Source organism: Saccopteryx leptura, chromosome 7 (genome assembly GCF_036850995.1).
Source record: "Saccopteryx leptura isolate mSacLep1 chromosome 7, mSacLep1_pri_phased_curated, whole genome shotgun sequence".
NCBI lineage: Eukaryota > Metazoa > Chordata > Mammalia > Chiroptera > Emballonuridae > Saccopteryx > Saccopteryx leptura.
This window is the reverse complement of record NC_089509.1, coordinates 33924722-33946716: the sequence shown is the minus strand read 5'-3', so window position 1 is coordinate 33946716 and position 21995 is coordinate 33924722. Positions and strand designations below refer to the sequence as shown.

General features: G+C 45.1%; 1 protein-coding gene across 3 annotated transcripts in view; it reads right to left on the bottom strand.

Moving 5' to 3' along the window:
* Positions 1-21995, bottom strand: part of LYPD6 (LY6/PLAUR domain containing 6) — a 130578-nt gene that overhangs the window by 75624 nt on the left and 32959 nt on the right. The window contains exon 1 of one of the 3 annotated variants that reach the window (XM_066346108.1): positions 13160-13199. The exons of the other annotated variants lie outside the window; for them this stretch is intronic. The gene's annotated coding sequence lies outside the window, so the exon portion shown is untranslated. Of the gene's footprint in view, positions 1-13159; positions 13200-21995 lie in introns of those variants that run through there. 3 annotated transcript variants of the gene reach the window in all.

Sequence of the window (21995 nt, the reverse complement as noted above, 5' to 3'; positions counted from 1 at the left end):
TTTCTCCTCACTCTCACTTTCACTCTCACTCTCTGGATATGTAAAGACAAATGTGCAATATTTTCTTTTTTAGAGCTAAAGAAAACCCTCTCTTCCTCCCACTTTCCCATAGCTCTTCTGTTTTAGAACAAGCACAAACAAAAAGGGCTTGATTCCTCTCTCTGGTAATCATGGGAGGAGGATTTCAGTATCTGCACAGAACCAGAGCAATTCATTGGTCATTTCAGTCTACACAAATACATCTCACGAACTGCCTACCAAAGAAGACCAGTTTAAGTCCCCGAATTCTTATCAGAAAGGTCCAAGGGCAGCTCTATGCACACATGACTGATATTAGGACTCTGCTGCTAGTTATCCGGATTACTGATTTCTTTGGCAAACTAGGGCTTGTCTCTGGCTGATACTGTTAAACTCAGATAAATTCAATATGTGCTTTCTGGCTTTGTCCTCTCGGGAGCTTAGTGGAAGAAATGGGCCTTTCAGATGCTTCAGCTCTGGAGGCTGCACGCAGAGAGGGCCATGAGGTGGTCAGTGGGTTTATGCAGAGTGAATAAAATGAGGCACTTGTGAATACCCTGCCACACTTATACTCCACCACCTAGAACATCATGAGCTCTCCTTCAGGGCGAAGAAGGGATCCAAAATGAAGCAAAGGGAAGAGAGAAAAAATGAACGAATGGGTCCCATGCAGCCACCTGGATGTAGAGGGATGCTGTATTTGCACCTACTGAGGAGTGAGAGGAGTGTCTCGCCGTCTAATCACAGTCAACCATGGGTGACACGTGGAGACAGGCTGTTCCTTTTGTGGTGTTTCCTCTGTGGTGCCAACTACAATGCCAAAACCGGCACCCAACTGTGGCAGGCTCCACGCCAAGTGGAACACTTCCCTGACCAGTGCCCACCCCAGGGACCAGTGCTGGGCCGTGGCACAGGAACAAGGCAGATAGTGCAGAGTTCATACTCTGCCAGGGAGGACATGAAGGGACACATCCCTGAGCACTGTCTTCTCAAGTTCATGACAAACACAGTCATCCAAGAATTTCTATAAGAGATGCCATTTTGAGTTTTCTACAGTCACGGGCAAATGTCTAGGAGTTGTAATCAGAATACTCTGTCTTCAGTTTATATCACAATGGAAATGTTTGCTATCTCAATACATAAAAATGGACCCTATATATATTTTACCTATTTGCTTAGTAAATAAAAGACGAACATCTTATCATTGAGATGCTTTAAAAAAAATGAACACTCCAATATAAATGCTTAGATTGGTTAGCTCTTGCATTCAACCAGTCAACAAATATTTCATTGGTTTCCACTGTAAGAAACTACAGTGTTAACACAAGTAGCAATAAGACATAGCACCCACCCCTGAGAAACTTACAGTGTGGAGGAAATGAGAATTTAATGTGCTGTTTGCTACAGTTGAAATTTTTGCAGAGTACGATTGAACCTTAAAAGAAGATTTTATGACTGTCTATGGAAGTTGGGGAAGGAAAAGAAATGGCACTTCATTTAGATATGTAGAGATAAGTACGTGCTTTACAGTTGGAGAAAGATGTATAGGTCATAGTAAGCCCACCACAGTGGGGAAACTCAGTTGTATTATTTACTGGTCTATATTATCAGTTAAATCATCACCAATGTTATTTAAAAACAAATGCATCAATGTTTTAAATTGAAAATTTATAAATTTGCTCAAAGTATAGTCAGTTCAGTGTACTTTATCAAACTGATTTTTTTCTATGGTATTGGCACAGTTCAAGGAAGGCTGTGACTCATAATTGGCTGAGTAAGATGAATGCTTCTCTCTAGTGTCCACGAACTTTTTCCACTAGTCATCTGTTATCTGGAGTCTCCTTAGACTGAACTGACTTTAATCTTTGCACTGTACATGGCAACACACATGATCTCAAGTCTCTCTGATGTTCAACTAATAGATGTCAAGTTTAATTTTGTGGTACTTTGATAAAAATATTAAGGAAAAGCCCATGAAATCACTAACCTACCTGAAAAACTAAATTTTTACAATAATTAATGAGGCCAAAGATGTAGTTCAGTTCAGCCTAGTAGGAAATGAGCATATCTTACCAGATAAACATTTGTGACCTAAAATACACTTATTGACCTATTATAACTTGAGGCATGATTTAACATGATTTAAGATGAGTCATCTGGTACAGACAATATCTAATATTCTCGTAATTTAAAAAGCACTTATTAGGCTTGAAATAATGGAAGTTTTAGAAGTAGAATAGCAGTAACAGTTTGACATTGTGAATATAATAAATGCCACTGAATTGTACACTTAAAATGGTCAATTTTACACTATGTATGTTTTACCACAATAAAAATACCCAAAAGAGCACTCAGTGGAATATTATATCTATAAGCCAGATATTGACATTAAGACTTCTTTTTTTCTTTTCTTTTTTTTTCTTTTCCAAGTGAGAGGAAGAGAGACAGACTCCAGTATGCGCCCTGATAGGGATCCACCTATCTGGGGCTGATGCTCTGCCCATCTGTGGCTATGCTCCTGAGGTTCCACAGAGCCATCCTCAGTGCCTGGGGCCGATGTGCTCAAACCAATTAAAGCCATGGCTACAGGAGGAAGAGAAAGAGGGGGAGGGGAGGAAGGGTAGAGAAGCAGATGTTCACTTCATCTGTGTGCCCTAACGGGGAATCAAATCAGGACATCAACATGCCAGGCTGACGCTCTACCACTGAGACAACTGGCCAAGGCCATGAGTTATTTATTCTTATCATTTTACTTAGAGAATATTTTAAAAGATCATCAGCAACTCTTTAGTTTTTGCCTTGTATCTAGGGAAAACCATGTGTAAAGTAGTAACAATATAAAGAAACCTAGTCTATCTTAAAGAATTCCAGAGGGAGATTAGTCCTCAATATTTTCATAACTTTCTCTTAAACTAATGAAGTGACATCATTAAAACAGGCTGTCAATGTGAGTATTTATGACTCTTCCATAGACATTCAGAAATTATTTCAATTCTTATAGATTTTATGTATGACTAAATTTTTTGCATAGTTAAGTTGTTCTGACACTAACTAAATCTTACACAAGATATGAATCAAACTGTTGAAAGATTCAGAAACTTCCATGATTTATGGTCCGGTAACACCAAACTAAGATGCTGACTGATGTCGATGTGAGTTTCACAAATGTGATTTAGGGTTGCAGAATCAGATCTAAAAGAGGGTAAAAAGAAGTCAGAAAATATTCAGAAAGCAAAGTATGTTGATGAGTTAGTTTAAGAGTCGGCATTTTGAAGATCAGATGTAACAATAGAATAAGAATATAATTCTAGGCATTCTGTATAACAATAGAAAATAATATAACAAGTAACAAAAGAAAAATAATCAATTCCACCTTAGAAATTCTAATCATACATAAGAGAAAATGAAAGATATTTTACTCCAATATTACTTATGCCGAAGGCACAATTGGCATCATATATAACTGAAAAATAAAAAGAATAATTTCATACCTCTTTCCTATTTATAATAATACTTTGCACTTAAGGAAATTATAACTTCCCCGTGTCAACAAAAGTATTTTTTAAGATGTATTTATGATCTGGAAAGCAGCCAGAATTTCCATTAACAAGGCTATGTTTTACCTATTAAGTTAAGTCAATTTAATTTTTAAGTTCTACACGAATTTTCTCACCATTATACTTGCTATACACTGGACTATGACTGAAGATGATGAAATAGTACTGAATAGTTATAGACAAAGAATATTTAATCGGATCGTTTCTCTCCAGCACTATTCAAACAGAGCAATAAAACATCAAAGAATAAATAGAGATTTGGTGAAGTACTTTCATACCTGAAATCACTAATTAACACTCATTAAAAAAGAGAAGCTTAATAGAGAAAACAAATTCTAGACTGCTATTCAGAAAACCTAGATTTGAGCCCACACTTTGACTTCAAGCAGTGTGACTTTAGAACACCCAACCCTCTGCCACCCCACAGTGTTGCTGGGACAATCAGAATATGAGAAAACACTTGGTAAATAGAACCACGCTGGCAAACAGACATTAATACTGATGATAGCATCCACTACCAGGATTAGAAATTTGTCCACAGTATTAGACATCAGTCCATTTGTGCTCCCATTGTCCTGGATGACAATATTGTATCTTCCTCCTCTTCAATGTTCTATCTCCCACCAGCATCTATCATTCTCTACACTAGTGCCTCTGTCTGTTGGTGACCTGTTGTTCTCTCACTTCTCTGAGAAATCTGAAGAAATAACAAAACAACTTCCACATGCTCTCACTGCTACTTCTATGTGCCGGCCAGACTCTGTGCCCACCTGGCCTTCCTTCTGCTACAGGACAAAATGCCCGTGCTCAGAAAGTGGGCAACCCCTCCGGCCAATCGTCCTTCTCACTGACCAGGCACTCCAGCAGTTCTCCTCTCAACAGTGCTCAGTGTTTGCTTTCTACCAGCTCAGTGCCAGCAGCCGAGATACTGCAGTTTCTCCCACTAAGATCAGAAACAAACAAAACAACAACCAAATGGAGTCCTCTTCATGCCTGTTCCCCTGTTCCTTTTCTTCATTTTGCTGTAAAACTCTTCAAGAGTCATTTCTACTTGTGTCCAGTTCCATTTTGTTTTACACTCCCTCCCAACAAAGCTTTGCTCCATCATTCCACCAAAATGGCTCTCATTCAGGCCACCTATGACCTCTGAGGTGCTGAATCCAATGGTCAATTCGCTGCTGTCATCTTGACCTATTTCCAGAATTTGATGCAAATCATCACATCACCTTCATAAGCTTCGCTTTACTTGGAGCTGGGACACCTCTCTGATCAGGTTTTCTTTCTTTTCCAGTAATTGTTTTTTCACTTTCCCTTGCTGTTTCCTCCTCATGTCCCACACTTATGACACTCAGGGTCCCCAGAGGTCAGCCCCTAAGCCTCTTCTCTTTCCTAATTCTCATTCACCCCTTGCTGATCTCTTCCAGGCTGATGGCTTTATATGTCATCTATGTGCTCACGACTTAACACGATATGTTTTCAGCCAAGCTCTCTCCATGAGCTGCAGGCATCTCTACACAGCTGTGTACTCAGCATTTCCTGCTGAAGGTCTGATGCACATAGAAGACGTAAAATGTCCAACACAGAATTACTGACCTGTTTTCAAATGTCTGCTGTACTCTCAGGGTGCCTGACCTGTGTTATGTGAACTCCACCGTTACAGTCACCCAGGCCAAAATGCTTGGAGTAGCCTTGACTCCGCTCTTGGCCTCAAACATATGCTTCACCCATTCTCAAACAGTCAAACTATGTCTACATTCCGACCTCTTCCCACCATTCCGCGGCCCCCTCACCTCTTAACTAGAGTATGGCAATAGCCTCCCATCCGGCCTCCTTGCTTCCACACTTTGCCCCACTACAGTCTCTTCTCAGCCTGGCAGGCAGAGTGATTCTTTTAAAAGAAACATCAGTTACCACCCTGGCCGAATAGCTCAGTCTGCATTATCCGGAAGCACAAAGGTTGCCAGTTCAATCCCGGTCAGGACACAGATAGGAATGGATCAGTGTTCCTGTCTTTCTTTCTCTCTCTTCTCCTTCTCTCACTAAAATCAGTAAAAATTAAAAATAAATAAAAGAGACATCTGTTCATGTCCTTCCCCTGCTCAGAACCCCCTGTGTCTCTCTTTCTTACTCAGAGTGAAATCCAGTGGTGTTACAAAGCCTCCAGGACACAACACAATCCAGCCCCCACAGCCTTTCTGTCCACTGCTCGCTATTTCTCAAACTTGACAACAAAGCTCCTGCCTCAGGGTATTTGCACTTGCTCCTTCCTCTGTCAGGAACGCTTTTCCCCAGAGATCCATTTATTGATAGTTTGCTCCCTCACCACCATCAAGTTTTTGTTGAAAGCCACCTTTTCAAAGAAGCCTTCCCGGTCCATGTGACAAATGGCAAATCTCTCCTCTTCCTCCTGCTCCACTTTATTTCTAGGTAGTTGTCTAAAGTATTTACTTTTGACCTCCTAATATACAATATCATTTACTAATTTATTCTGCTTACTGTCTGTCTCCCCCCATCCTGCAGATGTAAGCTTCCCAAGGGTAGGGATTCTGCCTGCCGTTCCCTGCTGTAAACTTGGCACTTGGAACAGTTCCTGGCACTTAGTAGGTCATGCTTAATAAATATTTGTTAAATTAATTAAATTATAGAGATACTCATTAATAAATTATAATGAACTAACTATGGAATTAGTACGCAAGGACCTCAGCTATCTAGTTCAATCCCTTACCTTGAAGTAGGCAAGAAGACAGCATCCCCGTTTTCTAAAACACCGCTGATCCCACAGGGTCATGCCACACCTAAAACCTAAAGGAACACAGCTGCAGTGGACACAGCGGAGCTCAGAGCAGGCTCCTCTTGCTCCAGGCCCCTCCGGAAACAGGTAAGACACAGGCTGCAAGCCCAGGAAAGCTTTATCCCGGGCCTGCGAATAAACTCTCCTGCTGCTGACTTTGGTTGAACCTCACAGAAGGGTGATCTAGAACTTTTTCAAATATTAATTTTTGACTGGAGGTCTACCACCAAGCACTGGGCATCCTTTGGTTGGATATCTGTTATTCCCACAGTTGTACGATTAAATGTTTCAGGTGAGCAGTGAGGAAAGACCGGGCTCCTGATGGCTTACCTGCTTCGTACAGAAGGCCCCAGGCAGATGCTGATACACAGGTCTCAGTGGCCTCTCACGGGTTCCGCTGCAGCCACCTCCCTCCTGCTCTTGGGCTCAAGTCCTTCAATTCTCACTGGCTCCCACAACTGCTCATCTGATACCAAACCAGCTGCAGCCACAACTGACTCTCCGATGGTGTCTCTTATGCCCGAGTTGAGGGAGTCCCAGGACCACAGACACACACCCTCCTGTCTGCTCAACCCAACACAACCTTTGGTTTATAAAACGCCCAAGGGCCCCTTAGAGAACAGATTTCTGTCAACTCACTGAATGAGTATCTTCTTCAACTAGCTCAATGATCACTAAAATGTTTGCTAATACTCAAATGAACTCACTTTCTTACAGAATTCAGTTAATCATGCAATCAGTACTTTTTTTGTATTTATATTCTCTGCAAGACACTTTGCAAAACACAGTGTAGAAAACAAAGATGTAGGCATGAGCTTTCTGGACGGGGCAGTAAGACAGACATTGCAAGATACACTAATGCTGCAGGGGTGGTGAGAGGGCCCTGGGAACAGAGGAGGAGTGGGCTTGAGCGGTGGAGATGGCAATGCACGGCCAGGCAGAGAAGGTTTCACGTGGCAACTGCAATGTGACCTAAGGCAGCGGTCCCCAACCCCCAGGCCGCGGACCGGTACCGGTCCCTGGGCCATTTGATACCAGTCTGCAGAGAAAGAATAAATAACTTACATTATTTCCGTTTTATTTATATTCAAGTCTGAAGAATGTTTTATTTTTAAAAAATGACCAGATTCCCTCTGTTACATCCGTCTAAGACTCACTCTTGACGCTTGTCTCGGTCACATGACACATTTATCCGTCCCACCCTAAAGGCCAGTCTGTGAAAATATTTTCTAACATTAAACCAGTCCGTGGCCCAAAAAAGGTTGGGGACCACTGACCTAAAGGGTTATGTCACTGGCAGAGAAGAAATAAGGTGGCTGGCTCATTAAATGCAAGGTAAATTGCTGAGTGCAAGGCTTCCTTTGTAACTTCTACAAACTCACATTTAAAATCTGTGCAAATCAAAACAACCACTCATCAAAAACAGAAACCGGGTGATGGGAATGCAGCATAATCAAATGTCAAAATAACATAGAGATGTTTTCTCTGAACATATGTACCCTGATTTATCAATGTCACCCCATTAAAATTAATTTTTAAAAAAACAGGAACCATATAATATCTTGCAGATAACAGGCATTCAAAAAATATTTAACAAATTAATGAATATTATAAGAAGTAAAAATATGGCTGTCTAAATTGACCACATATAAACAAGAGACCCTTAAAGCGTTGGACCAGCATATGGACATCCCAGGTTTGCCCCCTAGTCAGGGCACACAAAAGAAGTGAGCGTCTGCTTCTCTCCCTCTCTCTCCCCCTTCTCTTTCTCTTCCTCTCCCACAGCCAGTGGCTTGATTGGTTTAAGTGTCAGCCCCGGGCACTAAAGATAGTTTGATTGACACAAGCACTGGACCCAGACAAGGTTGTCAGGCTGAATCCCAGTTAGGGTATCTCCAGGAGTCTGTCTCTCTATCTTCCCTCCACTCACTTAAAAAAAGAGATTTTTTTTTTTTTTTTTTACAGAGACAGAGAGAGAGTCAGAGCGAGGGATAGATAGGGACAGACAGACAGAGAGAGATGAGAAGCATCAATCATCAGTTTTTCATTGAGACACCTTAGTTGTTCATTGATTGCTTTCTCGTATGTGCCTTGACTGTGGGCCTTCAGCAGACCGAGTAACCCCTTGCTCGAGCCAGAGACCTTGGGTCCAAGCTGGTGAGCTTTGCTCAAACCAAATGAGCCAGCACTCAAGCTGGTGACCCCGGGGTCTCGAACCTGGGTCCTTCCGCATCCCAGTCTGACGCTCTATCCACTGCGCCACCGCCTGATCAGGCAAAAAGAGAGAGAACTTAATTGAAATGAAAGGACAAATGCTATTGTTAAAATTTTGATTATGTATGCCCTGGCCGGTTGGCTCAGTGAATAGAGTGTTGTCCCAGCATATGGACGATTCAGGTTTGATTTCCGGTCAGGGCACACAAGAGAAACGACCCCCACCTTCTCTCCCTTTTCCCGTCCTGCAGCCAGTGGCTCGATTTGTTTAAGCGTCAGCCCCCAGGGCTGAGAATAGCTTGGTTAATTCGAGCACTGGCACCAGACAGGGGTTGCCAGGTGGATCCCAGTTCGGGCACATGTGGGAGTCTGTCTCACTAGCTCTCCTCCTCTCACTTAAAAAAAAAATGATCATGTAAGCTCACTTGACTCTTGATATAAATTAGATATAGCTAGGAGAGTCATGCCCGAGAATGGGTCAAACCAAGCATCACCAGCTTTAGAAAGTACATAGGAAAAAGATTCAGACAGGAGCTGTGTTTACTGGACTCCCAGGGTGCAGCCCTGAGCCGGGTGCATGGAAGACCCTGGTGCCTGTGTGATCAATGAATGTAGAGGCTGAGAGGCTCCAGAGCAAGAACACTGACAAGGCCAGTGAACAAAGATGAGGACAGAAGACTGAAAGGCTCAGCGGGGCCCTAACACCACACCCCTTGCTTTGCTTTTCTACACTTACATTATTACTGGGCCCATGAGAGTCATTGTGCCTTGAGAAGGTTAGAGCCCACACACGGGACAAGTGCTGGGGTCCCCTGCAGCACCCCTACGGCCTGGTAAAGCAGCTCCTGTGCACGGTGCCCACGGCAACCTGGGACCTATTCAGACAATTACAGTTTCCTCACATCATTAAGCAAAAGAGGCAAACACCTGCACGGTCTCCTTGAATCAAAACCTACCAACAGGCCCAAGAGAATACATTCTTCAGCACATTTTCCAAAAAAAGAAAGAAAAAAGAGCAAGTTATCTACTTTGCCACATAAAAAAGTCGGTTGCCTAATTCAAGGTAGAATAGACCTCATCTTTTTTTTGTAGACAAAGTCCTAAACCAGGAGTCATCAATGTTCTTAGCAGCAGTGGCCAAAACCCAGTTAAGTAGGATCGTGCAGTGGGTGGCTCATATATGCATAAGCATGTGCAGCAGAAGTCTGATTTAATGCCATCTCCTGGCACCAGAGTGACAAAGGAGACAGGAAGGGCCAGTGTTTGGGGACTGCACTGTGGACCTTCTGTATAAAACCAAGAGAGAAGATCACACAGCCTTGGACTGTTCTGTATTTAATTAAATGGATTTAGTCAGCACTGGACCTATCACAGGCCAGAGCCCAAATGAGGGGAGTAGCAACACTTACACAGGTCCAAGGATTCACATCTCAGGTCAGCTCCCTGTGAGCTGTATGACCTTGGATTAAGTTGCTTACCCCAAATGAGATTCTGCATCAGAAGCCAGCAGGACAGTACCTGGTAATGTATTATTATTAGAGCTTTTACATGTACATGGCATCTAATCAGAACACATTTTTGTATTACATTTAAATAACACAATTAACTGCATTTTAATTTTTCTAACGACCCTACCAAGTATTCTTAGTACATTTTTCAGATAGGGGTTCAGGTTCATCTGCTCAAGCCTGTGTTTGTAACCATTCCTCCTGTGGGTTTTCCAGATTAGAAGGGCCCCACCTCCTAAGCAATGGGGAAAAGGGGCGGGGTCAATGTGGGGTGAGTGAGGGGCCACTCTCTCTATTTATTCTAATTGTATTCAGATGAACTGCAGGGCATACAAATAGATTGCATAATGTGAGTTAACAGCCAGAACGCAGCTTCAATATTGCCAAGATAGAGAGAGCTGTTTCTTTTGTGCCAGTCTTAGGTTGTGAATCTGCAGAGTTTATCTGGAGGGCTGTTTTCCCAAGGTCTGCAAAACAGACCTAGAGCACACCACACATTTCAGGCAGACACTGTTGGACTCCAGCCTCTGTTGTTTCAGCCCCGAGGCGGTTTCCATGCCAGCATGCAGCCCTTTTGTGTTTTTGCAGCTCTATCCTGAGCCACGTTTGTTTAGGTGTGTTCACTATCTCCAGTTCAGCTGCCTCCTCTCGAGCTAAAATAACACTTGGCTGATGTACTGAGAAAACGCTGCCATTGTAATTCTGCAGTGGTAGCGTTTTTGGAACTAGATGCCCAATTCTGTATGCTCTGCATATTTATGACATTGTTCTCGTTAGTAATGTCCTGTATAACTCTTTCATATCTCGGTCCTAGGGCTCCCCTTCATCCCAGCCACGTGCTCTTCTTGGAGTCCCCCTTCCCTCGGTCAAACCCAAGTCTTTTCCTCTCTGCAAAAACAAATAACAACAATAGCAATAATAATAATGAGATGGTATCGGTTATGGCAGTGGGCACAAGAAAGTATGAGAAAGGGGCCGGGAACAAAAGAGCATACAGAGGAAATAGCAGAACTCCACTTTCCTGATTCTGTTTAGGAAAAGATATTTTCTAAATCTTGTTCTAGATCATTGGGACCTCAGGGTTCAAGAACATTTATAAATGTCCTGTGCTTTCTTTTCGTCATGCCAGACAGAGAGTAGGTTTACACCTTTAGCAGGTAATCAAAGAGCAGTAGACATCATTCCTGTCATCAACCTACCTCTGGAGGAAAAGAAACCTCTCCCTCAGGTTTCTCCCCACTCACACCCATATGTACCTCCAACAGCTCCATGCCTCACTCTCACCAAGTCACAGAATAATTTGGTTTGATGTTTCCTGTATGTCAAAATTCATAGTGCCATACCCCAGGTACTTACTTGCAAGGCTCTTTCGTGATGATGAAAAATCCTCAAGAAATCAAGGCAAGTCTTGTTTTGGCCACCTCCAAAATAAATTTACACATACTCCATCCCCATCTAAAAAGGATGTGCAAAGGCCCTGTGGTTCTAATCCAAAGCAAACCAGGAGGTCTGTGAAATCACTTTCCTGCTGGGTCCTGGAAATGCCCCTAAGTCTCCATTGTCCTTGAAGACTCAAGTTCACCCAGACCAAAATGGACACCCAACCTCCTTTGAAACTTTGGCACAGTGCCAGATCCAATTAAGCTCTCCAAATAGTCCTTAGGTCATTTCAGTATATTTCCTTATTTGCAAAAAAGAACAAAACATACAAAAAATATAATGTAATATATTTTTAATATATAATACATAATACTTTATAAATATGACTGCTGTAAAATCAAATTTTATCCTAAACCACAGAATACTAAAAGCCTTATGTGTGCCACCTTCCCATTAAGCAGGATGCTAACACCCTCCCGACACCAGAGAGAGAGAGAGAGAGTGTGTGTGTGTGTGTGTGTGTGTGTATAAAATAAACTATAGATTTGACCTTGCAATTCTCAGCAGAAATTTCTAAGTTGAATAATAGGAAATTTAATACAGATCATTTCTCTTAAGAGCCTGAGACTCAGAAAGAAAGCAAAAGCAGTGTAATATTATTCAACATTGAATATCCCTGGGGCATCCACTACTTCCTAGGCTCAAGGTAATATGCAAATCGCTGCTTTCATCCCCGGACTGTGGAGCCCCCAGTTCCAAGGCCAGGTGTCACCAAGACTCTCCCGGAGAGTGGAGTCACACTGCTACTCTGCGCTTTTCAGTGTTACTGACCAAAGCAATAGAGCACATCATACTCACCAAACACTTCCTACACGAAAGACCAGGACATAATAATTTTTCATTTTTTTTCAACCTATGTATTTAGGTCAATAAAATAGTGTGGTTAGATTTCTGAAATGATGTGACAGGAGCACGAACTGCCCTGGTTTCTTTCCATTATCTAGACTTCTGTAATAAGTGTAAGAACAGATGCTGGTCATTTAGCCCAGGGGGACACTTAGACTCAATACCAGGTAGAAGCATTCTAAATTGCCCAAGAAAGTTCACTCAGTGCTTTGCCCTTTCAAGCACTATGAATCAAGCATCATGCAGTTTATTTCTGCATGGAGGCAGGAATAGGACGTAAAATGATCTCTTTTAAAATCTTACTGAGAAAATACACGGACTTAAAAATAATTTCACACAGCATTTTCTAAATTCAATTTCTTTGACTAAAACAACTAGGAAACTAGGATACCAAATTAGTCCCTTTTACATTGTGCTGTAGAATTAAACTTCCATTTAATTGTTATTGCACAATTAAATGTTCATAAAGGATTGATGTTTTGAACATATAGCTAAAGCAATAAATATGCTGCAAGGAGAAAAATATCCATCTTTGCCTCACTTTAGTGTGGCCTCTGCTGCCACCCCTCCACATAAACTATTCATGCTGGGGGCCCAATGCCGCCATGCTAGCCAATCCAAAGGAAAATTTCAGTTCTCAATTTACTAGACTTGCACCACCAGTCAGCTGCCCTCCCGTAGCTTCCAGACACACTCTTGCCATGAATGCCGTGGCATCGCAGACTCCGTACTATCCTTCCACCTCGCCCTTTTAGCCCCTGCGTCTGGCTGCTCCCCTACCTGACCTCCACATGTGGCAATTCCCCAGGGCAGAGTCCTGTGATCTCTCCTTCCAACTCGATGCTGTCTGCAAAGGGATCTCATGCATTCCCATTGCTCTAATACCACACCAGCAACTCTTAAAACTAAAACTTCAGCCCAGACCTATTTTCTGACTCCAGACTCATTTACTTAATTACCTACTTGTCATCTCTAAGCCTGGCTCAGAGGCATCTGCAACTTAACACGTCTCCAGTGGAATTCTTGACCTCCAGGCCATGGCCCTTCATCCATACTACTGCTCCTAAATCTTGAGATTCATCCCCAACACCTCCTTCTCTTGCAGCCCACTCCTCCAGCCCACTCCTCCTTCCGTTTCCTTCTCCCTCCACCACCATCTAATCCAAGAGCCCACTGTCTCTTGCTGAACAGCATCAGCATCCAAAGCCATTGCCACTGCTTTCACTTTTGTCCCCTCCCATCCTTTCTCCAGCAAGAGCAGAGAGAGCTCTGCTAAGGACAGATCTGATGGTGTAACTCCCTACATGATATTAAAACCTTCTATACGTTTGCACTGAGGATCTATGACAAAGTCTATGACCTTGGAGAATGATGGTATAAACTCCCAGATGAGAATATGTTTTTAATTTTCACTGATGAATTCTTACATATGCATGCCCCTGTGTAACTACCACCCAGAGCAAGAGACAGAACATTCCCAGCACTCCAGAAAACTCAGGTCCCTGCCCTGACCCCACCATCTCCAGAGGCAACTACTATTCTAGCCATTATTACAATGGATTCGTTTTGGCTATTCTTGAACATCATATAAATTTGCTAATAGAGATGGAATTTTTTAAACTAAACTCTTCAAATGCTCTGATAAATTAATGATTTGACTAGCTTTAAGATGGTAATACCCTGAAGTAGGTGTTAGCTCTGGAGTCTCAACTCACCCAAAGAGTTTGTTAATTAACAAGTGAGAATGAAATCCACATAACACTCCAGATTAACTGGTCCCATGAATTGTCCCTCAGTATTTAGGATGACACAGGGACTATTACTTCTACTCATGAGCTTTGAGCCAGTCTGGATAACTAATCTGCCAGGCAAATTCAGTCAAAGAGAACTATTCTTTCAATTCAAATGGAGACTTCAAAGGGACAAAAACGTGACACATAAGCAAAGTGTACAGTTACAGTCTTCACAGAGGCACGGGATTTTATGAGGCTCAAGGTCTTACCAGCAGAGTCGTGTTACAAGTATTAGGAATTAACAAGGATGGGCTGTGGTGAGGCCGCCCCAAGCCAGGAAAAGCCTCACCTGTGCCCATTCACCACTATAACTTCACCCTGGAGGAAGGCTATACATCTCTATTTTCAAGGTGCAGTCCCTGATTTTGTCCTTTTGTCCAGAATAAGGAACAATTCCAATAAACAGCACAGGGAAGCCAAGCCTCTGGAATGCATTGGTTTCTAAGAGTTTATTATGCCACCTAAAATCCAGAGACCTCTCCCCAGGGCTTGGAATTTCTGAAGCTTGGGGTGGGGGCATAAGAATAGGCCCACAGACTTGTTTTTGCTCCCCTGATAACCCAATACCCCTCCCTATGATCAAGAAGAGAAATCTGAAAGCAAAATTAAGACTGACTGACAGTATTTTGGAGACTTGACCAAAGCCTGGAAGAATTGACAACAGGAGTCTTACCAAGTATCCCTGCTCCTAGGGGCCTTGTGCTCTGCACCCTTTGGCACCACAGTTAGACATCTGCTGAGCATGTCAGCTGGTGAGACTGCCGATGCCAGTGAGATGGCAGGTGTGGGTTCGGATGGCATGATTCCTGACACATGGAAGGCACTCCAAAAACACTGGTGACTGTTACCAGGAAGGAACGCCCACAAACCAGTTCTGCTTCCTAAACATAAAAGAAGAAGAAAAAATGCTTTCTCTTCTGCCTGAAGTGTTAGGAGGCCAGAGGGAGGCAGAGGATAAGAAAGCACTTTGGGTGAGATCACCATCATCCATCGTTTTCTGATGAACTAAACAAGAGCCCTGCCTAGAGGGGAAAAAATAAGTATTTCTTTAGAATATGGAATGACACAGAACATAAATCTGCCTTCCCTTCTTTTCTGTATGTAAGTTTCCCTTGAATCTCTACAGGAGTAAATTTCATTTAGCCTGGCTTACAGTGCGTGGAAAAGCCTTCCCGGTCACCTGGAAAATAAACGGGTGGGTGGAAGGCAAGTCCCAAGTAGAGCCCAATATCCTCAGCTGTGCTCAGCGAGGATTGTGGAACTTGCAGTAAGCCCTCCTAAGACAAGATCCCGGCCCTGGCCGGTTGGCTCAGCGGTAGAGCATCGGCCTGGCGTGCGGGGGACCTGGGTTTGATTCCCGGCCAGGGCACATAGGAGAAGCTCCCATTTGCTTCTCCACCCCCCCCCCCTCCTTCCTCTCTGTCTCTCTCTTCCCCTCCCGCAGCCAAGGCTCCATTGGAGCAAAGATGGCCCGGGCGCTGGGGATGGCTCCTTGGCCTCTGCCCCAGGCGCTAGAGTGGCTCTGGTCGTGGCAGAGCGACGCCCCATGGTGGGCAGAGCGTCGTCCGTGGTGGGCGTGCCGGGTGGATCCCGGTCGGGCGCATGCGGGAGTCTGTCTGACTGTCTCTCCCTGTTTCCAGCTTCAGAAAAATACAAAAAAAAAAAAACAAGATCCCAACCTGGCACTGCCCTCTTGCAACCAAGAGGCAGCCCCGTGAGGTGGACAACTGTGGTGAAGAGATAGAGAAAGATGAGTTCCTTATCTTCTACAGTTGCAACCAGCCTTGATCCATACTTTTGTTAGCTGCACTCCCTTTTTTCTCTATGATTCCTTCTCAGGGGATGCTCTTGGACTGCCTTAGCAACATAGAGTTGTTAGCACTGGACAGAAACACTGGGTCCAACTGGGGAGTCCTATGAGGGTACTCAAACCTGGCTGCAGCTCTCTGTATCAGTCCCCTAGTCTATGGAACACCAAATGCTTTTGTTGGCAAAGACATGCAAGATGTTTAAGAAATGAGAGAAGAAGCTGCGGTTATGCAGAGTGCGATAATTCCTGGTCCAAAGGCCTGGACTCAATTTCTTGGCAGCCCATCCACTTCCTCCCCACAGGTAAATTATGTACATTGTACCCTTCTTTCCCTCCTCTCTTGGCAAGAGTGATGACCCCCTTCCCATATGGATCCATCCCTCTACTTGTGACCCCTTCCACATCCTCAAGAACCTCATCCCTCAGAGCACCTTCAATTCCAGTGTAATGGCTTTCTTCCTCTGCCTCTATGGAGAAGTATATTCATGCCTTCCCAATCACAGTGAAAGCCAACCAAGTCATCATCTAACTCAGTCATCGTCTCACTGTCCTCTTCTTATCCTGACCTCTTTGTGGGGTCGGTGGCATTTAACACCATGGACTACTTTCTCCTCCTCGTCTGTCCCTCCTGGCCCCACACTCTACTCACTGTCCTGTCTTTGGGGCAGATCACAGCACATATGCTTCTTTCCACATCCCTTTCTCTCTCGAGGCTAACCCAAGCAGGAGAGGGCCCTTGTTAGCCATATTTTTACTCCATGGCCTCATGGGTTCCTACCCAAGACAGAGAAAACAAGATGAATTCTCCCAGGGTTGAGGGGCAGCCAATCAGACAGGTGATCTCATTGAGAGATGTTCAAACTCAGGAGCTATAGCCTCTGTCACTTACACAGAGCAGCAGAGGAAAATGGTGTTTAAATAGAAAAAAGAAACAGCCTTGCAGAGATATGACAAACACAATGACAGAGTCCTGCTCTGCTCCTAGTGACTTTGCAGTCCCTAGTTCCAGAACCCTGCATGCCTCAGATATTTCCTCAGCCTTCTGATAAACTCTAAACACTGATTTTCTTTCTTTCTTTCTTTCTTTTTTTTTTTTTTTTTTTTTGTGTGTTTTTTTCTGAAGTTGGAAACGGAGGCAGTCAGACAGATTCCCGCATGTGCCCCACCGGGATCCACCTCGCATGCCCACCAGGGGGCGTTGCTCTGTTGCAACCAGAGCCATTCTAGCGTCTGAGGCAGAGGCCACAGAGCCATCCTCAGCGCCTGGGCCAACTCTGCTCCAATGGAGCCTTGGCTGCGGGAGGGGAAGAGAGAGACAGAGAGGAAGGAGAGGGGGAGGGGTGGAGAAGCAGATAGGCACTTCTCCTGTGTGCCTGGCTGGGAATCGAACCTGGGACTCCTGCACGCCAGGCCGACGCTCTACCACTGAGCCAACCGGCCAGGGCCAACACTGATTTTCTTGATAGAGCTTGCGTGGGGCCTGCAACCACAGGAACTTTGATTACAGTGCCATCCTTCTCTCTTACGGTTTCCTCTTCCACTCCCCACTACTGCAGGAGTCACTGGACCCCAGACCTAGCCCCTTCTCTTCTGGGCCTGTATTCTCTGTCTGGGTAATCTCCACACACTCCGCTGTAACTACCACCTCTGGGCGGATAGCTCTGAAACTAAGTTCCTGGGCCAGACCTCTTTTCAGAGCTACTGACCTGTATACCCTGCAACAGTACTCATCTCTGCCTAGATATCTCATCAACCCCTTAAAATGAGTAATTACAAAACTGAATTCAAACCCACCACTTTCCCAACACTTTCTAGACTGATGAAACACCCCACCATCCGCCCAGTCACCTAAGACAGAAACCTGAGGCAAGCTGCACCTCTCCCTGACTTGCCCTCCACAGTCAGCTCGGCCCCTTTACCATCACGTTTCCGACACTGCGGTGCATCCTCGGCTCTCCATTCAAACTTCCCTGTCTCTTAGACCCCATCACTGCCTCCCACATGCTCGTTACCTCCTAACACCCCTCTCACACACAAATCTGGTTGGGTTATTACCCGGTTCTTTCAAGATAAAGTTCAAACTCCTCGGAACAGTATCCAAGAATCTGATGGTGATTACACCCCTGACTACTGTTCCAGCCGCATCTTTTCCCATCTCCCAGTGGGCCGCTAAACAGTGTCCACACCAGTCAACATGCAGTTCCCTAAGATCCCAAACCTCCCCCTATGAGCTTTTCCCCTGATGTCCTGCCCTCCCTGCAAAGCCTGCCCACATTTCTTCAAAGGTTAACTCAACTGATTCAATTAAGCATCACCTCTTTCAGGAAGCCTTCCTTGAATGTCACCTAATGCTCACTCACCTACACTTTAGGATTACGTTTACAGTCTCTGTGTTCCTGCAGTCCCTTTTGCATAACTTTTCATAGGCTTTTGATGTCATTTCACAATTGTCCACTTCCATCTGTGTCACTTCAACAAGACTGTAAGTTCCTTAAGGGAAGAAATGATGCCTTTCTTTGATTGGTATCCATCGGGCCTGCCATTCAAAGCAGGCTTTCTAGATATCTTGCCCTGGAGCACCAGCAGGAAATGAATGAGAAAAGTGAGAATCTCAGAACCAAAACACACTCCCTTTCTGTTACAGCTTTGAAAATGAAAAGGAAAAGATGAGAGTTTGTTTTCTGCCATTGTTTTGATAGAGCTCTGAGGCTTTTACTTTCTCTCGCTTGAGATAACTTTGGGGTTGGGGGTCTCTCTGTGTATTTGTCTCCAGAGTAACCCTCTCACGCCCTGAGCAGTGCTGGCTCAGGGCTGTGCAACCCAGCTCAGCAGAAAGTGCTGGCCACCACCTAGCAAAGGCTCTGTAAAGAGTTTAACTCAGAAAAGACAAGGTCCCTTCCTTCAAAGAACACAAGACCCTAAATGCTCGTTGGCATAGAGCCTTATATCTCTTTAGCAGAGGAGTCAAAGGTGGCCCTCTGGTACCCATGCCCTGTGCAATCTCCTCCCCTTTAGTGAGGGCTGGCCATGTGACTTTATTAACCAATAAAATACAGCAAAGGTGATGGGATATCTTCACAGCCAACTGTGGCTCTGGCTGGCTTTAACAACGCCAGCTGCAGCTTTGGGGAGGCCATGTAAGAAGGAGTTGAGGGCAGCCTCCAAAGCAGCTAGGAACAGAGGCCCTAAGTCCAAAAGCCCTCGAGGAACTAAATCATGCAACGACCACCTGAGCTCGGAAGTGGATGCTTCCCCAGCTGAGCCTTCCCATAAGATCCCAGCCCTGTCTAATAATTGACTGCAGCCTCCTAAGAGGCCCTGAAACAAAAACCCATGTAAGTTATAGACCGCAGACACTATGTGATAACAAATATTTGTTGTTTTAATTCACCCACTTAAGTCAGTATGTTATGTGACAAAGATAGCTAATACAACTTACTAGATCCCTACCAAAAGTCTATCTACCCAGGAAAAAAAAAAATCTTCCATTTTTCAGTAGGTTAAAAAGGAAAGCCACCATAGCTAAATGTTTAACTAAAAATAAAATTCCTTCCAAACACAAGCTTTTAAATCGTTTTAGTATTCTAAATGCTGAGGCTAAAAGGATCCACACAAGACATTGTGTAAAATGAAGAGACAGAAAGGAAAGGCAGTTAAAATTTGTAAGGGGCTCTGGAGAACACCAAAGGTTCCGCTGGTTTAGTTAACTTCTAAATCTTAATAAATTTGCTAGATGCATGTTAGCATTCATGGTTCATTTAGTTTTATTCTGACTTCTATAAATAGGCACTCTATGAACCCTGATAAATGACTTAAAATTTTGCTTGACTTCAATAAAGAAATTAGCATGTTCATCTTAAAAATCCTGCCCATGGAAACGAATGAAAGCCTGATTTTCCACCACCCTTACTCCCCTGCAGGTACAGCTCCCCCGTCCCTGGCCGCTCCCTGCCAACCTCGCTCTTTTCTTTGGCTCTGCGTTTATAAATCTGGCCTCCACTCAGATCTCTCAGATCTGGCTCTCTTGCAAAAACAAACAGAAGCTACCTGGGCCTTTGATTCCCACTCATTTACATTCTTTCCGTGCCAAAGGTCAGAGGATGTCAGAGCTGGTGGCAGCCAGTCAAGCCCAGCATTAGACGGCCCTTATCTTACTAATGCAGTGTTTTTCTGCCTCTGGACATGCCAGCTTTTATTTCTTTAAAATTATAAATGGAAACATATGTAACTGCCACAAATCTGAAGCTAATAAATCTAAAAGTTCAGCCTGGAGCTGTGACAACAAGGAGACAAGAGCCCTTACAAAACTCATTTAAAAAAAAAAAACACAGGCCCTGGCCAGTTGGCTCAGTAGTAAAGCGTCGGCCTGGCGTGCAGAAGTCCCGGGTTCGATTCCTAGCCAGGGCACACAGGAGAAGCCCCTCTCCTTCCTCTCTGTCTCTCTCTTCCCCTCCCGCAGCCAAGGCTCCATTGGAGCAAAGTTGGCCCAGGCATTGAGGATGGCTCTGTGACCTCTGCCTCAGGCGCTAGAATGGCCCTGGTTGCAACAGAGTGACGCCCCAGATGGGCAGAGCATCACCCCCTGGTGGGCGTGCCGGGTGGATCCCAAACGAGCTCATGCAGGAGTCTGACTCCCTCCCTGTTTCCAACTTCAGAAAAATACAAAAGGCCCTGGCCGGTTGGCTCAGTGGTAGAGCGTCAGCCTGGCGTGCGGAAGTCCCGGGTTTGATTCCCGGCCAGGGCACACAGGAGAGGCACCCATCTGCTTCTCCACCCCTCCCCCTCTCCTTCCTCTCTGTCTCTCTCTTCCCCTCCCTCAGCCAAGGCTCCATTGGAGCAAAAGATGGCCCGGGCACTGGGGATGGCTCCTTGGCCTCTGCCCCAGGCGCTAGAATGGCTCTGGTCGCGACAGAGCGATGCCCCGGAGGGGCAGATCATCGCCCCCTGGTGGGCATGCGGGAGTCTGTCTGACTGCCTCCCCGTTTCCAGCTTCAGAAAAATACAAAAAAAAAAAAAAAAAAGGCCCTGGGCCCTGGCCGGTTGGCTCAGCGGTAGAGCGTCGGCCTAGCATGCGGAGGACCCGGGTTCGATTCCCGGCCAGGGCACATAGGAGAAGCGCCTATTTGCTTCTCCACCCCTCCGCCGCGCTTTCCTCTCTGTCTCTCTCTTCCCCTCCCGCAGCCAAGGCTCCATTGGAGCAAAGATGGCCCTGGCGCTGGGGATGGCTCTGTGGCCTCTGCTTCAGGTGCTAGAGTGGCTCTGGTCGCAACATGGCGACGCCCAGGATGGGCAGAGCATCACCCCCTGGTAGGCAGAGCGTCGCCCCATGGTGGGCGTGCCGTGTGGATCCCGGTCGGGCGCATGCGGGAGTCTGTCTGACTGTCTCTCCCTGTTTCCAGCTTCAGAAAAATGAAAAAAAAAAAAAAAGGCCCTGGCCGGTTGGCTCAGCGGTAGAGCGTCGGCCTGGTGTGCAGAAGTCCCAGGTTCGATTCCCGGCCAGGGCACACAGGAGAAGCGCCCATCTGCTTCTCCACCCCTCCCCCTCTCCTTCCTCTCTGTCTCTCTCTTCCCCTCCCGCAGCCGAGGCTCCACTGGAGCAAAGATGGCCTGAGCGCTGGGGATGGCTCCTCGGCCTCTGCCCCAGGCACTAGAGTGGTTCTGGTCGGAACAGAGCGACGCCCCGGAGGGGCAGAGCATCGCCCCCTGGTGGGTGTGCCGGGTGGATCCCGGTGGGGTGCATGCAGGAGTCTGTCTTGACTGTCTCTCCCCGTTTCCGGCTTCAGAAAAATACAGGAAAAAAAAAAAAAAAAAAAAAAAAAAACCCACACACAAAAAACAAGCATTGGTTGGAGGGGGAGACATAATCTATATGACCTATACATTCCCACTCATTTACATTCTTTCCGTGCCAAAGGTCAGAGGATGTCAGAGCTGGTGGCAGCCAGTCAAGCCCAGCATTAGACGGCCCTTATCTTACTAATGCAGTGTTTTTCTGCCTCTGGACATGCCAGCTTTTAT